Source organism: Cricetulus griseus, chromosome X (assembly GCF_003668045.3).
Source record: "Cricetulus griseus strain 17A/GY chromosome X, alternate assembly CriGri-PICRH-1.0, whole genome shotgun sequence".
Classification (NCBI taxonomy): Eukaryota; Metazoa; Chordata; class Mammalia; order Rodentia; family Cricetidae; genus Cricetulus; species Cricetulus griseus.
Window position 1 is genome coordinate 21153662 of NC_048604.1, and position 16020 is coordinate 21169681.

The 16020-nt window shown below is 43.2% G+C and overlaps 1 non-coding gene and 1 pseudogene across 1 annotated transcript; both read right to left on the bottom strand.

Annotated features, from left to right (window-relative positions):
- Positions 1 to 268: 268 nt before the first annotated feature.
- On the bottom strand, positions 269 to 364 carry LOC113836691 (annotated as a pseudogene).
- A 6894-nt stretch (positions 365 to 7258) lies between these two features.
- On the bottom strand, positions 7259 to 7362 carry LOC113836686. The gene has a single exon (XR_003488530.1). It is a non-coding gene; the product is annotated as a U6 spliceosomal RNA (small nuclear RNA).
- Between the last annotated feature and the right edge of the window lie 8658 nt (positions 7363 to 16020).

Consider the following 16020-nt stretch of genomic DNA (forward strand, 5'->3'; position numbering starts at 1 on the left):
CTCATTGTGTAGATTCTTGTTGCTTTTTTCAAAGCTCCCAGGCTTAGCATTTCCTTTGTTCTTTACCCATGACCACCTCAGCAATGTCCTTAAAGACAGAGATCCTTGCCAAAGACAATTACAGAACCACCGCTTTCCCATCCTCCATGTTCATATCCAATTATTTCCCAAGAAATTGATTGGAATCTCTACTTTTACTTAGGCATTTCCACAGATGTCTGTCCTTACCCTTTGAAAAGTTAATTTTTAACCTAGCATACAAAGTAATAAAAATACCAAATGCCTCACAAATTTGCTTGTCATTCTTGCACAGGGGTCGTGCTAATCTCCATGTTTCAGTTTTGTTACATATGCTGTGGAACATTGTCCTTATACTGAATGAAAGCTAATGCATACTCGGATCTTTTGGTGCCATGTATACACCAGCATAACCTTAGCTTCAGAGGACCATCCCCCTTTCAGCTCATGACGTTTCCTGTTCCAAGGCTCTAGTCTGCCTTCTGAATCCATGTCCAAATGGAAGTTTCCTTAAGTCCTTGGACGCTAGTTATGTTTCTCCTCTACCAGGCAGAGTTAGCACCTCCAATGCTGAGGCGACTCTCACATGTTTGTTTTTGAGATAGAGCTCATGAATCTCACACTTGCCAGAACTCACTAGATATAATTAAAGATATCACTGAAGTTCTGGTCCTCTGGCCTCTCCCTCCCTTGCCAAGTTCTAGGAGTACAGGTATGTACCACCATACCTACTTTTATATGATGCTAGAGATGGAACCCATGACTTCACGCATGCTAGGCAAGTATTCTACCAGCTGACGACATCTCCAGCCTATAAACTCAGTTTTTGGTGTGTATGTGAGGGCATGGTCAGCTTCTTGCTACTTCAAGCTGACCTGGAACTTGAGATCCTCGGGCCTCTGTCTTCAGAATGCTAGAGAGGCAACTGTGTGCCACCAGGTCCAGCTTTAAACTCAGTTTTTCTGTCATCAAAACAGTAAGCCAGGTGGTAAGTAAGCACTATAGCCACTGCCAGGCCTTAGGGGGTCAGGTCTGGAGGAAGGATACTGTATACCAGCTGAGTAGCGATGAGTGTAAGAAATGTAAGGTACAAGTGAGAGGATGGAGAAGAAAGCAAGAGCTTTCCCTAGGCCATTTCTTTCTTCTTTAGGCAAACTCTTGAAAATCATGTCTTTGAGTTTCTCCCATCTGAGAAAAGATCCATCAAGTATGTGGTTTACTATGCGGGACATGAAGCTCAGAAGGCTTGTTCATCAGTGGCAGCCCTCTAGCTTCAGGATGAAGGAGGCTGTAACTAGTCCTTAGCCAGAAGCTTTGGTCTGGAGCAGGCAGGTCTAGGCTCTGGTACACCAGAAAAGAATAACAACCCACTGGAGTTCTAGGGGGAACAGGGTCAAAGGGACAATCCTGGGAGCAAGAGTTAATTTTAAAGGGAAATTTCACCCATTTCAAATCAGTGAAGAAGAATGCATTATTTAATCAATGGTTTTGAGATACATGAATATTTGAGGAAATCAAGTTAGCACCTCATGTCATCACCAAAGAAAATTATAACAGGGCATAATGATAACCAGTTAGTGATTCCTTCCAGGGACTGAGCCTAAGGCTGAGCACATACTAATCATGTGTGCTACCACTGAGCTGCTCAGTCATGCTCTTGGATGCTAGCTACAGCGTCTAATCCTAATGAAAGCATAAAAACATTTGGCTGAAAACGATCTGGGATCTCGTTGTGACTAAAACTGTGAAGAATCAGGACTGAAAAATAGCTCAGTAGAGTACTTCCCTAATATGTATGAAGTCCTGTGTTCTAGCACCATCGCTAGAGAAAACTGGGCATGGTGGCACATGCCTCTAATTCCAGCAAGAATTGGAGGCAGGAAAACCAGAAGTTCAAGGTTGTCTTCATGTACAAAGCAAGTTTGAGACCAGTCTAAGTTACATGAGACCCCGTCTCAAAAACAAACCAACTAACAAACCAGCCAACCAAACAAACAAAAACCGTAAGATTCAGCCTCAGAAAAAGGGATTAGGGGATCAGTCAGGTCCATGTCACATGCCTAACTTGCATAGGATGCTGTGACATTATAGTTCCTTCCAGAGACTTGCTGCTATTCTGTACACCTGGACATAGATAACTCCAGGATTCATTGCTGTTCTCCCCTCAAGCACAGTAAAGCTAAAGTCCCAAAGTCCAAAGGGAGCTATAACATCAGGCTAGGCAAGCTCTGGGTGACATGGGTTTACTTTAAATCACCAGGGCATTGGGATGCTGAGCAATCAAGACCAAGAATGTCAGTGCTGGAGAGTGACAGTGGTTAAGAGCACAAACAGCTTTTGCATGGGACCTGAGTTTGGTGGCTCACAATTACATGTTACTCCAGCTCCAGTGAAATCTGGAGCCACCTATGAAGGCATCTCGTGTACACATATCACACCCCAGCACATATACATACGCATTCATTCATTCATCCTTCATTCTTTCATTCTTTTTTCTTTTCTTTTTTGGTTTTTTGAGACAGGGTTTCTCTGGTAACAGTCCTGGCTGTCCTAGAACTCAATTTGTAGACCAGGGTGGCCTCGAACTCACAGAGATATGCCTGCCTCTGCCTCTAAACTGCAGGGTTTAAAGGCATGCATTACCAAGTCCACCTTACACACACATAGACACACATACATTTAATTTAAAATAATACAAATAAATATTTAAAAAAAACCCTCAAATTGTTAAGTACAGTTGCTGACCTTTTGTTGTTGTTTTCTTTCTTTCTTTCTTTCTTTCTTTCTTTCTTTCTTTCTTTCTTTCTCTTTGAGAAAAGGTTTCCCTATGGAGCCCTGACTGACCTGGAACTCACTATAAAGGCTAGCCTGGAACTCAAACTCAGAGATCTGCCTGCCTCTCAAGTGATGAGATTAAAGGTGTGTGCCACCATGCCAGGGACAGTTGCCTTTTAAGACTTTGCCTTAAAAAAAAAACTGACCAGATGGTGGTTACCAATGCCTTTAATTCCAGCACTTGGGAAGCAGAGGCCAGTGAATCTCTGTGAGTTTGAAGCCAGCCTGGTCTACAGAACAAGTTCCAGGACAGCTAGCTAGAGCTGTTACACAGAGAAACCTGACTTCAAAAATGAAAAACAAAAAACAAGCTGGGCATTGGTGGCTCATGCCTTTAATCCCAGCACTTGGGAGGCAGAGGCAGACTGATCTCTGTGAGTTCCAGGCCAGCCTGGTCTACGCATCGAGTTCCAGGACAACCTCCAAAGCAATACAGAGAAACCCTGTCTCAAAAAAAAAAAAACCAAAAAGAAGAAAGAAAACAAACAAACAAACAAAAATACCCCAAACAAACAAAACCTACACAGTTGTGCTGTGTTACAAAATTTATTTAGTTATTAAAACAATGCCATAGGTTGGAAACTATTAGTATCTTAATTGGGAGGTCTGAGTTTGAGACAGGGTGTCATATATAGTCCAGGCTGCTCTGAAAACATTATGTAGCTGATAATATCTTGAAAATTGTATCCACGATGGGCGGTGGTAGTGCATATCTTTAATTGTAGCACTAGTAGGGCAAAGGCAGCTAAATTTCTGAGTTTAAGGCCAGCCTGGTCTACAGAGTAAGTTCCAGGATGGCTAGGATTGTTCACTCATAGAAACCCTGTCTTGAAAAACAAATAAATATAAAAATAAATACAACAAAAAAGAAAATAAAAAGAAAAACTGATCCTCTTATCACCACATCCCCAGTGTTGGGATTACACGTGTGTACCCTATGCTCATCGCCTATCTCCCCTTTCAAATAACATTTATTTATGGATTTAGTATTTATTTATTATTTATTCATGGAGGTGTACTACAGCATACACAGGGAAATCAAAGGACAACTCTTGGTAGTCTGTTTTATCATCCTACCACATGGGTCCCCAGAATTGAACTCAGATCAGGCTTGGTAGCAAGTACCTTTACCTTCAGAACCATCTCACAGGCCTTGGGATCTCCTTTTTTTTTTTTTGGTGTTTTTGAGACAGGGTTTCTCTGTGGCTTTGGAAGCGGTCCTGGAACTAGTTCTTGTAGACCAAGCTGGTCTTGAACTCACAGAGATCCTCTGCCTCTGCCTCCCGAGTGCTGGGATTAAAGGTGTGCACCACCAATGCCTGGCGGGATCTCCATTTTATAGACAAAGTTGAAGATGCCTTTGATCACACAGCTAGTAAGAAAAGGATGAAGCTGACACTTGGTTCGAGCCTCGTTTGACTTTACAGGCCATTCTTGGGCTGGAGACATAACTCAGTCTGAGAAGTGTTTGCTTATCATCACCAAGTCTTAAGTTTGATCCCTAACAGTCCATAAACCAGATATTGCAGGCCATGCCTGCAATCCCAGCACTTAGGAGGTGGAGACAGGAAGATCAGATGTTCAAGGTCATCCTTATCTGCCTGGTGAAGTCAAATCCCTTTTGAGCTACTTGCGATCCTGTCTCAAATAAAAGCTAATGGGGCTGGAGAGATGGCTCAGAGGTTAAGAGCACCGACTGCTCTTCCAGAGGTCCTGAGTTCAATTCCCAGCAACCACATGGTGGCTCACAACCATCCGTTATGAGATATGGTACCCTCTTCTGGTGTGCAGATATACATGGAAACAGAATGTTGTATACATAATAAATAAATAAAATAAGAAAATAAAAGCTAATGCTTGTTGTTGTCTACTATGTACTAAAGTGATCAAGAATGGCCTCACTAGGCAGATCTTTGAGTTGAAGGCCAGTCTGGTCTACAGATTGAGTTCTAGGATACCCAAAGCTACACAGAGAAACCCTGTCTCAAAAAAACCAAAGAAAGGGGGGAGGTGCAAATAAGGCCATAAACAATCCAGAAGAAAATAGGTGAATATGCTTTTCATTTGATCTTGGAAGTAGGGAAAGTTGTTTTAGGCATAAAGATAAATGATGGAACAAGGAAGGAGGAAAATGATTTGGCTATGTAAAAACTTAAAACCTTTTAAATTTTTTAAATTATGTGTATGATGCACATGTGGGTATGTACATATGTATGTGAGCATCTGGGAATGTCAGAGGCATCAGATCTGCCTGGAACTGCTAGGAAATGAACTCAGGTTCCCTTCAAAGAGTAGCATGATTGGTGGCGCACGCCTTTAATCCCAACACTCAGGAGGCAGAGGCAGGCAGATCTCTGTGAGTTTGAGGCCAGCCTTGTCTCCAGAGTGAGTGCCAGGATAGGCTCCAAAGCTACACAGAGAAACCCTGTCTCGAAAAACCAACAACAAAAAAAAAGCAAATACTCTTAACCTTTGAACCATCTCTCCAGCTCAGAATATCTTAATTAAAAAAAATAGAAAGTCTTACAAATTCACAAGGAAAAGATGAGCACCTCAAAGAAAACCAGTCAAAGGACACTAATTGGCCATTTATAAAAAATTTAATTTTTTTTTGTTTTTTTGAGACAGCTTCTGTGTAATAACTCTGGCTGTCCTGGAACTTGCTCTGTAGACCAGGCTGGCTTCAAATTCACAGAGATCTGCCTGCCTCTGCCTCCTGAGTGCTGGGAGTAAAGTTGTGTGCCACCATGCCCGGCTTCTAATAAATTCTAATAGCTAGCAAACTGGAAGGGGTAGCACATGCCTCCAATCCTGGCATTAGAAAAGCTGAAGCAGGGGATTATCTTGAGTTCAAGGACAACCTGGCTACACAGTGAATTTGAAACCAGCCTTATCTATGTAGCAAGACCCTGTCTCAAAAAAAAAAAAAATCAAAAGAAGTCCAGTGAAATGACTCAGCAAGTAAGAACACTTGATTTGAAAGCCTGGCAACCCAACTTCAACCCTTAGAACCCATGTAAAGGTGGAAGGAAAAACCTGACTCTACAAAGTTGTTCTTTGGTCTCTTTCTCTGAGGAGTCAGACAGCTCTCTCTCTCTCTCTCTCTCTCTCTCTCTCTCTCTCTCTCTCTCTCTCTCTCTCTCTCTTTTTCTCTCTCCCCTCTCTTCTCTTTCCCCAATCCCTTTCCTTCCCCCCAATAAAAAGTTGTTGCTCTTTGACCTCTACACACATATACTGTAATACACACACACACACACACACACACACACACACACACACACAATCACATGGTAACAGCAAAGTTGAAAAATGAAACAAAAACAAGTGAATAATAAACGAGAAAAACATTCAACATGACAACAGAAATCTATCCTCTGTCCGTCCTTTGTCTTTTGTCTTTTTGAGATAGACTGTCCTGTAGTCCAAGCTGATCTTACACTTGATGTATAACCAAGATGACCTTGAACTCTTTCTTTTTTAAAGATTTTATTTATTTATTATGTATACAGTCTTCTGCCTGCATGCCAGCAGGAGGCACCAGATCTCATTCAAGGTTGTTGTGAGCCACCATGTGGTTGCTGGGAATTGAACTCTGGACCTCTGGAAGAACAGTCAGTGCTCTTAACTGCTGAACCATCTCTCGAGCCCAAGCTTGAACTCTTGATCTGCCTGCCTCCACTTCTCAAGTGCTGGGGGTGCAGACATAGAACAGCATCCCCAGTTTATACAGTGTTAGGGACACAATCCAGAGCTTCATCCATGCCAGGGCAGGGCTCTACCAACTGAGCTGCACTCCCAGCCCAAGAAGTGCTATTTTAAATACTGAGCTATACATTTTAATATGCATTTGTTTCACTTATACTTGGTGACAGAGAGTTTAGGGAAGCCTTTTTAAAAAAACAGTTTATGTATGTCTTAAAGAACTCAGGCTGGAGAGATGTCTCAGTAGTTGAGAGCACTTTCAGCTAACAACTGACTTTAACTACAGCTCCAGGGGATCTGGGTTCAATTTCTATCACCCACAGGACAGCTCACAGCTGTCTGTAACTCCAGTTCCTTGAAATCTGATACCTTTTTCTGGCCTCCATGGGCACCAGGCACACACCTGGTGCATAGACATATATGAAGGCAAAACAACCACACACATGAAATAAAATAAAATAAACCCAAAAGAGAATTCCTAACCAGGTCAGTGGTGTGGCAAGCCTTTAATCCCAGCACTTTGGAGGCAGAGGCAGGCAGATCTCTGTGAGTTCAAGGTCAGCCTGGTCTACAAAGCAAATTCCTGGACAGCAAGAGCTGTTACACTGAGAAACCTTGTCTCATAAAACCAAATAAATAAATAAATAAATAAAAATAATAACAAAAATAAAAGTTCTTTTAATGTAGACAGACTTCTTTATATACATATATGAAATGCTTCATGAATTTTTGTGATGTCCTTACATAGGGACTGTGCTAATATTTTCTGTATCATGTCAGTTTTAGGATATGTGCTGCCAAAAGAAATATGACACTATTTTTCTCACACTGGCTTCAAGTTCATGGCTATCCTTCTGCCTCTGCCTTCCAAGTCCATGCACATAAAACATAAAAATAAATCTAAAAAATTAATTAAATACATGCTCCAAGCCCAACTGAGTTCATTTAAGTTATACATTTAGGCTCAGTGACCACTGCAGAAGAAGGGATTGAAAGAATGTCCGAGTAGCCTGGCAGTGGTGGTTCACACTTTTAGTCCCAGTGCTCGGGAGGCAGAGGCATGTGAATCTCTGTGAGTTCGAAGCCTAGCCTGGTCTACAGAGCGAATGCCAGGACAGCTAGAGCTGTTACACAGAGAAACCCTGTCTTCAGAAACCAAGGGAAAAAAAGAAAAGAAAAAGAAATCCTACTTTGGGCTGGAGAGATGGTTCAACAGTTAAGAGCACTGGCTGCTCTTCCAGAGGTCCCGAGTTCAATTCCCAGCCACCACATAGTAGCTCACAACTATCTGTAGTAAGATCTGGTGTCCTCTTCTGGCCTGCAGGCATACACGAAGGCCAGAACATTATACACATAATAAATAAATAAATCCTTAAAAAATGTTTTAAAGCCAGGCGTTGGTGGCACACACCTTTAATCCCAGCACTCGGGAGGCAGAGGCAGGTGGATTTCTGTGAGTTCGAGACCAGCCTGGTCTACAAGAACTAGTTCTAGGACAGCCTCCAAAGCCACAGAGAAACCCTGTCTCGGAAAACAAAACAAAACAAAACAAAACAAAACAAAACAAAACAAAAAAAAGAGCATGGGCTGCTGGTCCAGAAGACCTGACTTCTATTCTCAGTACCCACATGGCAGCTCACAACTTTCTGTAGCTTCACTTACAGGGGCTCCAACACCCTCACATAGACATACATGTAGGCAAGACACCAATGTACATAAAATAAATAGACAAAATTTAAAAATAAAAAGAGCTGTCAAGATTGTTCAGTGAATAAAGTCACTTGCCACAATGGAGTTTAATCAATACCCAAAATAGAATGAGGGAACCATCTCCCACAAATTGTCCTCTGATCTACACACACACACACACACACACACACACACACACACACACACACACACACAGTAACATGTATGCATGCATACACATGTACTTTCACACACTAAATATGTAAACTAAAAAATGATGTTCAAAGCAATGTGCTATCCTTAACATGCTATCAGTAATTTTGTATGTAGTCAATAAATGCTAAATTAAAAGTAAAATAACAAAATGTTAACAGTAGAAAGCTTTATGTTGGTAGGATTACAAATGAGTTTTTTTTTTTTTTTTTTGGTTTTTCAAGACATGGTTTCTCTGTGTAGCTTTGGAGCCTGTCCTGGAACTCACTCTGTAGACCACACTGGCCTCGAACTCACAGAGATCTGCCTGTCTCTGCCTCCTGAGTGCTGGGACTAACTACCACCACCCAGCAAGTTTTATATTTCCCTGTATTTTGAAAACTTCTCTTTTTTTGTTTTTTCGAGACAGGGTTTCTCTGTGTAGCTTTGGAGCCTATCCTGGCACTCGCTCTGGAGACCAGGCTGGCTTTGAACTCACAGAGATCCACCTGCCTCTGCCTCCCGAGTGCTGGGATTAAAGGCGTGTGCCACCAACGCCCCTAGAACCATTTTTTAATGGAGGAAGCTAGTATTTTATTTGGTTTTGCTACTTTACTTTTTCCCAATTCTTTTCTTGTATTTTCCTATGGAACCCTAGAGATTAAAACTACATTTTAGCATTGTTGACATGAGGACTCTGGAACAGAGAGGGGAAATGAGTTCCCTAGTGGCCCAGGAGAAAAGTAGTGCCTGAGTCAGAATGGAAGTTGGCCCCTGAGGCTGATTTCATGAACCTGTAACTGCCTCAAAGAACAAAGGATTCCAAGTAAACACAGTTCCTGACACTTTGTCACTTTGGGGATGGAATCCAGGATCTCATCTGTGCTAGGCAGCACTCCACTACTGAGTCATACCCTTAGCCCTCTGATTGCTATCTTGATAAGTATGCCCCCAGGGCCTTGACAGGCAGCCTGACTTCTAATCCTGGTTTTAACAACAGACGGAATTTTCACCTTCCTCTAAGCCACAGGGAAGTCTTCAAGTACATAGACAGACCCATCTTCAGAACCTGACCCAAGCATGACTCCTCATCTGTGGTGTGTAATAAGTCTTTTTTTCATCTCCTTACTTCCATATTATAAATATTTATGGTTGAAAGGAAATGGGGAGCTTAGTGTGATGGTACTCATCTGTAATCCCCAAAAATTTGAGACTGAAGTATTTCAAGTTCAAGGCCAACCTGGGCAACATGGTGAATACTGGCTCAGCCAATATAAAATAAGACCCTGACTCAAAACAAAGTGTATAACATAGTTAGTAGGGAGCAAAACAAGCTGTATGGAGTAGTTACATAGGGAGCAGAATATGGGTTGGTCATTAATTTCCCCCTTTAAGGGGCAAAGATGAGGCTGGGCATGGCATGGCTGTGCATGCCTTTAATTCCAGCACTCGGGTGGCAGAGGCAGGCAGATCTCTGTGAGTTTGAGGCCAGCCTGGTCTACAGAGCTAGTTCTAAGACAGTAGCTAGGGCTGTTACACAGAGAAACCCTGTCTCAAAAAACTAAAAATAAATAAATGATCGAAGATGGTACTTTTGTTTTTTTTGAAACAGGTCACATGCTTCAAACAGTGAACTTGCTGCATAGATGAGGCTGGCTTTGAACTCCTGATCTTGCTGCCTCCATTTCCCAAGTCCTGGGATAAGAGGCATGTGGCACCATCTCTAGCTCAGGGCCATATTATTTTTTTGGGGGGGGGTCTCAGTCTATAGCCAAAGATGGTCTAGACTCAAAGTTGAAGCAAGTGTTCTGCCAGTCTTCAGAGTTCTAGAATTACAGGCACAAAATACGACTCCCAGCAAAGGCATCTTTTCTTTTCTTTCCTTTTTGTATTTTCTTCTCTCTCTCTCTCTCTCTCTCTCTGTCTGTCTGTCTGTCTGTCTGTCTGTCTCTGTCTCTGTCTCTGTTTGGTTTTTAGAGACAGGGTTTCTCTGTGTAGCCCTGGCTGTCCTGGAACTCACAGAGATCTGCCTGCCTCTGCCTCCAGAGTGCTAGGATTAAAGATGTATGCCATCACCACCCAACTTTCAGTTTCTTCTTTTCTAGAGGTTTCTGAGCCTTCAGAAGTGTTACAGATGTCCCACTTTTTCTTTCTTTCTTCTTTTTCTTAAAGTTTTTTGAGACAGGATTCCTCTGTGTAGCTTTGGAGCCTGTCCTGGAACTAGCTCTTGTAGACCAGGCTGGTCTCGAACTCACAGACATCCTCTGCCTCTGCTTCCCAAGTGCTGGGATTAAAGGCGTGAGCCACCAACACCTGGCAATGTCCCACTTTTTTCAAAGGTGGTATTCTCTCTCTCTCTCTCTCTCTCTCTCTCTCTCTCTCTCTGTCTCTGCTCTCTCTCTCTCTGTGTGTGTGTGTGTGTGTGTGTGTGTGTGTGTGTGTGTGTGTGTGTAGTTTTGGAGGTTGTCCTGGAACTTGCTCTGTAGACCAGGCTGGCCTAGAACTCACAGAGATCGGCCTGCCTCAGCCTCCAGAGTGCTGGGATTAAAGGCGTGCGCCACCACTGCCTGACTTGGTCTAGGCCTTTTTTTTTTTAAAAAAAAAAACACATTTATTTCCTTATCTGTGTTTGTGTGGAGGTTAGAGGGAGCAAGAGGGTCGTAGGCAAGGGAAAGGGACTTGATGAGGCCTTTCCTTTCAAACTCAAGGAGTTGGTGTGGTCAAGAAAACAGCTCCCAGGAAGCAACTAAAGATGGGGAACTGAAGCAGAGAATCAAGATAAAAATGAAGATTTGGGTTAAAAGAAACATGAGAGTTGGGTGTAGTGGTGACAAACTTGTAAGATCAGTGCTCTGTTGGTTGAGACAGGAAGCTCTAGGGCGTGCAGCAGATGGGGACATAGCAAAATCAGACCAGATCAAATTAGCTGACAGGTGATCAGAGTCTGGGAGGGATCTGGAAGGAAGAGAAAGTGGAACATTGACTTGGAGAATTTCTGTAGGGAGAGTGGTGGGGGAGGGTATTGGAACATCAGGAATCCACTCGTATGTGTGTGGGGTGGGTTGAAAATTTGGAGATATTGGCATAAAAATAAACAAATACTCAGATAAGACAATTGAAGTTTCAAAGACCAAGACAGACAGCAAGAAGCCAGTTAGACTGAAAAGGAGAGTACAAGTTCCAACGCCACTGTAAAGTTATATGTTCTACAGTTAGGAGCATGAGAAAATAAATTCAGGTTTTCTCTTTGTAACAGCTCTGGCTGTTCTGGAACTTGCTCTGTAAACCAGGGTGGCCTCGAACTCACAGAGATCTGCCAGCCTCTACCGCCCAAGTGCTGGGATTAAAGGTGTGTGCAGCCCCACCCCGCTTTCTGTATCCCTTTTGAGAAGTACAAGGCTGTGCCCTGCCATCCTCTACCCCTCACCAGGTTGAGCTGATTTAGCAGTAATTTCATAAAGAAAAAAAAAATCAGTGTATTTTACAATCACATTGCAAACATGCAGGTCCCTGTGTGCATGAGCATACCGAACTTCCAAGGGCCTGCACAAAGTATGTCTTGTATGCTGTGAGTGCAAGCAGAGAAGGTGGTTAGGCTCATTTGGGTACCTTTGGAAGCTGCAGGATAGGGAGAAGGGCATTGGACTTGGATTTGCACCCCAGATCTTATATTGCCTTATCTGGGCAACCAAGGCATATCCCTTCAGTTTTCTGTATCCCTTTTCTCATCTGCCAAATGAGCACAGTAACAGTACCTATTCGTCCGGTAGTGGTGGCGCACACCTTTAATCTCAGTGATCAGGGGGCAGAGGCAGGCGGATCTCTGAGTTGGAGGCCAGTCTGATCTACAGAGCAAGTTCCAGGGCAGCCAGAGCTGCAACACAGAGAAACCTTGTCTAGAAAAAACAAAAACAAAAACAAAAAATAACTGCCTGTTCTTTATAGTTGTGGTTGAATGTGAAGTGGATTACCCTGGGAGGCACCTGAAGCGTTGAAGGTGGGAAGCATTGATAACCTCTTAATTTGTTTAGGTGATGGGCCTGGAACTTGCTATGTAGACCAGGCTGACCCTGAATTTACAAAGATCTGCCTGCCTCTGCCTCTTGAACACTGAGATTAAAGGCGTGTGCCACCTTGCCTGGTACCACATGACCAATTAGTTCCTGGTGCCATCATCCCAAGTCACCCCTAGGATCCTATCCTGTAAATCCTAACACCCTCCAGTTCCCACCAAGTTGTGGTTTCATCTTCCTTCTTTTGTTTTGTTTTGTTTCTTTCTTTCTTTTTTTTTTTTTGAGACAGGGTTTCTCTGTGTAACAGCCCTGGCTGTCCCGGAGCTCACTACATGGAGACCAGGCTGGCCTAAAACTCACAGAGATCTGCCTGCCTCTGCCTCCCAAGTGCTGGGATTAAAGGCGTGTGGTACCAGGTCCTCTGAAGTCCTGTTACATGTGTCTAACAGGAAAAAAAAAATTATGCCAGATAGTTGGCAAGGAGGCTCTCCAAGGAGATTACCATGTTATGAACTACTAGGGAGTGGAAAGATGAACTCACCTGGGGCGCTGTGGGCAGCTTCCTGCAGCGTAATCAGCATAGCTGGTCCTTTAAGGGAGATGATTTGATTTGCAGAGAACAATGCAGTTGCCAGCAGTTGAGACTCTGGAGCAGAAGGGGGGTGGGAGAAGTGCACCTGAATTGTTGAAGGAAGAAGTGACAACACACAAACCCTTAATCCCTGAGGAGGGCTACCTCGGGTGAATCTTTTGCTTGTTATTCGCAGAGCCAGGACTCCAGCATGCATGCCTGTAATGTTAGCACTGGGAAAACTGAGGTGGGAGCATTTCGGAGACTTTGAGACCAGCCTGGACTACAGAGTGAGAGGGCTGAAAAAAAAAAAAAAAAAAGCAAAAGCGAAAGTGTGGAGCTGGGAGGGAGCCTGATTCAAGCCTTAGTTGTAAGTGTAGTTGAAGGAAGGGAGAGTGAGAACTAATCCCATTGCAAGTGTGGGGGTACTCCATTGCAGAGCTGGGGAGGAGAATGTCTCTGGGTGTCAATGAGAGTCTGTCTACTCGGGACTCTAAATTCAAGGCAGAATTTAGAAAGAAGCAACCAAAGATTCTGAAGCCGGGGTGTTTGCTCCGTTGACAGAGAGCTTACCTAATCTGTAGGAAGCCCTGGGTTCTTAGCTCTAGCACCTCACCAAGCCACGTATTGTAGCATACAAGTTTATAATCCCATCACTGGGGAGGTGGAGGCAGAAGGATCAAATGGCAAGCTTTTCCTCCGCTACATATTGAATTCATGTGCATCTTGGGCAACTTAAGACCTTGTTGCAAAACCAGGGGCTAGAGAGATGGCTTAGTGATTATGAACACATGCAGCCCTTCCAGAGTACCTTGGTTTCATCCCCGAGGTATCACGTGGAGGCTCACAACCATCTGCTTCACACACATGCAGTGCACATACATACATACATACATACATACATACATACATACATACATACAGTGACACACTCATGCATGTGAAATAAAATAAACAGATCTTTAAAAAAAAGTTAAAACCCCCAAACAGGACTGGGCTGACAGGAAGGCTCAACAAGTAAAGGCACATGCTGACAACCTGAGTTTCATCCTCAGAACATACATGGTGGAAGGAGAGAACCTACTCCAGCAAGTTGTTCTCTGACCTCTGGGGCATGCCCCTCCAATAAATAAGTAAAAACTACCAAAGTCCCCTAACCAATCAAATTCTAATAATGACAAAAACAAACGACAATGAAATAAACCATTGAAGATTGTGTGAAAGTTCTCTTCCATACCACCTTAACCTATTAATAGACCAGAAATCCCCTCAAATCTATTGTTATTTCTTTTTGGGTGCTTCCAGACACGTTTGGTGTTTTTCTGTTTTAAAAAATAATTTATTTACTTTTATTTCGTGTGCATTTGTGTTTTTGCAGAATGAATGTTTGTGTGAAGGTGTCAGATCCCCTGAAACTGGAGTTACAGGCGGTTATGAGCTGCCTTATAGGCGCTGGGAATTAAACTTGGGTCCTCTGGTAGAGTAGCCAGTGCTCTTATCTGTCTGCTGAGAAAATTTTCCAGCCCTGTTGTTATTGTTTGTTTCAGACAGGGTCTCATTCTGGCCCAAGCTGGTTCCAAAATGATCTTCCTCCCTCAGCCTCCCAAGTTCTGGGATTCTAGGCTTGCACCACTAGACAGGATATTTTTACAAGTAAAAAAAAAAAATAGTTGCTAGCATACAACTACAAGACCCAGGAAGAGGAAGAAAGGTTAAGGCACAACCAACTTAACTTCTTAATCACACAGAAGGAATCCCCAAATCTCTTAGAATAGAAAAAGAAGAGAAAAGGCAATGTGAATGTCCATGCAAGAACACAAGACTGATGAGATAGATGGCTCAGTGGACGAAGGTGCTTGCCACCAAGACTGATGACCTCAGAACCCTCAAGTTGCTTTCTGACCTGCACATACATATGCGCCAGGTGGTGGTGCACGCCTTTAATCCCGACTCTCAGGAGGCAGAGGCAGGTGGACTTCAAAGGAAAGGGGTGCTGATGAGACAGCTCTGTGGTAAGGTACTTGCTTCCAAGCCCTGTGAGCCAGGACTCACATAGTGGAAAGAACCAACTACTGCAAGTTGTCTTCTCCACAAGTGCTCCATAATACTTGTGCTCCCTGTGCACCTAAATATATAAATGCAGGGCCAGGCTTGGTGGCATTGGACTTTTATACCAGAACTTTGGAGGCAGAGGAGTCTTTTGAGACTAGTCTGGTCTATACAGTGAATTCCAGGCCAGCCAGGGCTACATAGTGAGATGTTGTCTTCTTTTCTAAGTAGTATTTTAAAAAGAGAAATGGATGGGATAAGACAGCAAAGATCAGCAACTTCTATATGTTCTGGGAAGTCTTGTGCGCCTGTCTCTGCCTTTTCCTTCTGTACTCTGGCCCCGGTCAATACAGTCAGCACCACCTGTCTCCACATACCATAAGAAAAAGGTAAGCAAGAACAGTCCATAGCACTATGAGGATGGGCCTCTCTGGCTAGAGAAGGAAGCTAAGGATACCACTAAGATGGTCTTCATCTGGAGGGTCATCTTACCCCAAGTTTCTTTGGCAGGTGCTAAGAGAGAGGGCCCCAGAATTCAGCAACCTTGGAACAGGACATCAGGTCCTCAAGAGTTACAGCGAATTCCAGCTTAAAGGAATGATCTTCCTAAGAAGTCACAAGGTGTGATAGTGTGATGATCAATACCTTTAAATTGCAGCATTCAGGAGGCAGAGACAGGTGGAACTTTGTGAGTTTAAGGCCAGCCTGCTCTACATAGCCAACTAGGGCTTTGTAATGAGATTCTGAAACAAAGAAAGGAAGTTAGAACCAGGTAGGCTTTATGATACAGACCTAAAATTTGGTAGGTGGGAGCAGAAAGATCAAGAGTTCAAGGCCATGCTCAGCTATATAGCCAGTTTGAGGATATTCTGACTATATAAGATACTAATTAAAAAAATAAAAAAAAACCAAACTCCCAACCAAGCAATGCAAACATGTTAGAATTGACCA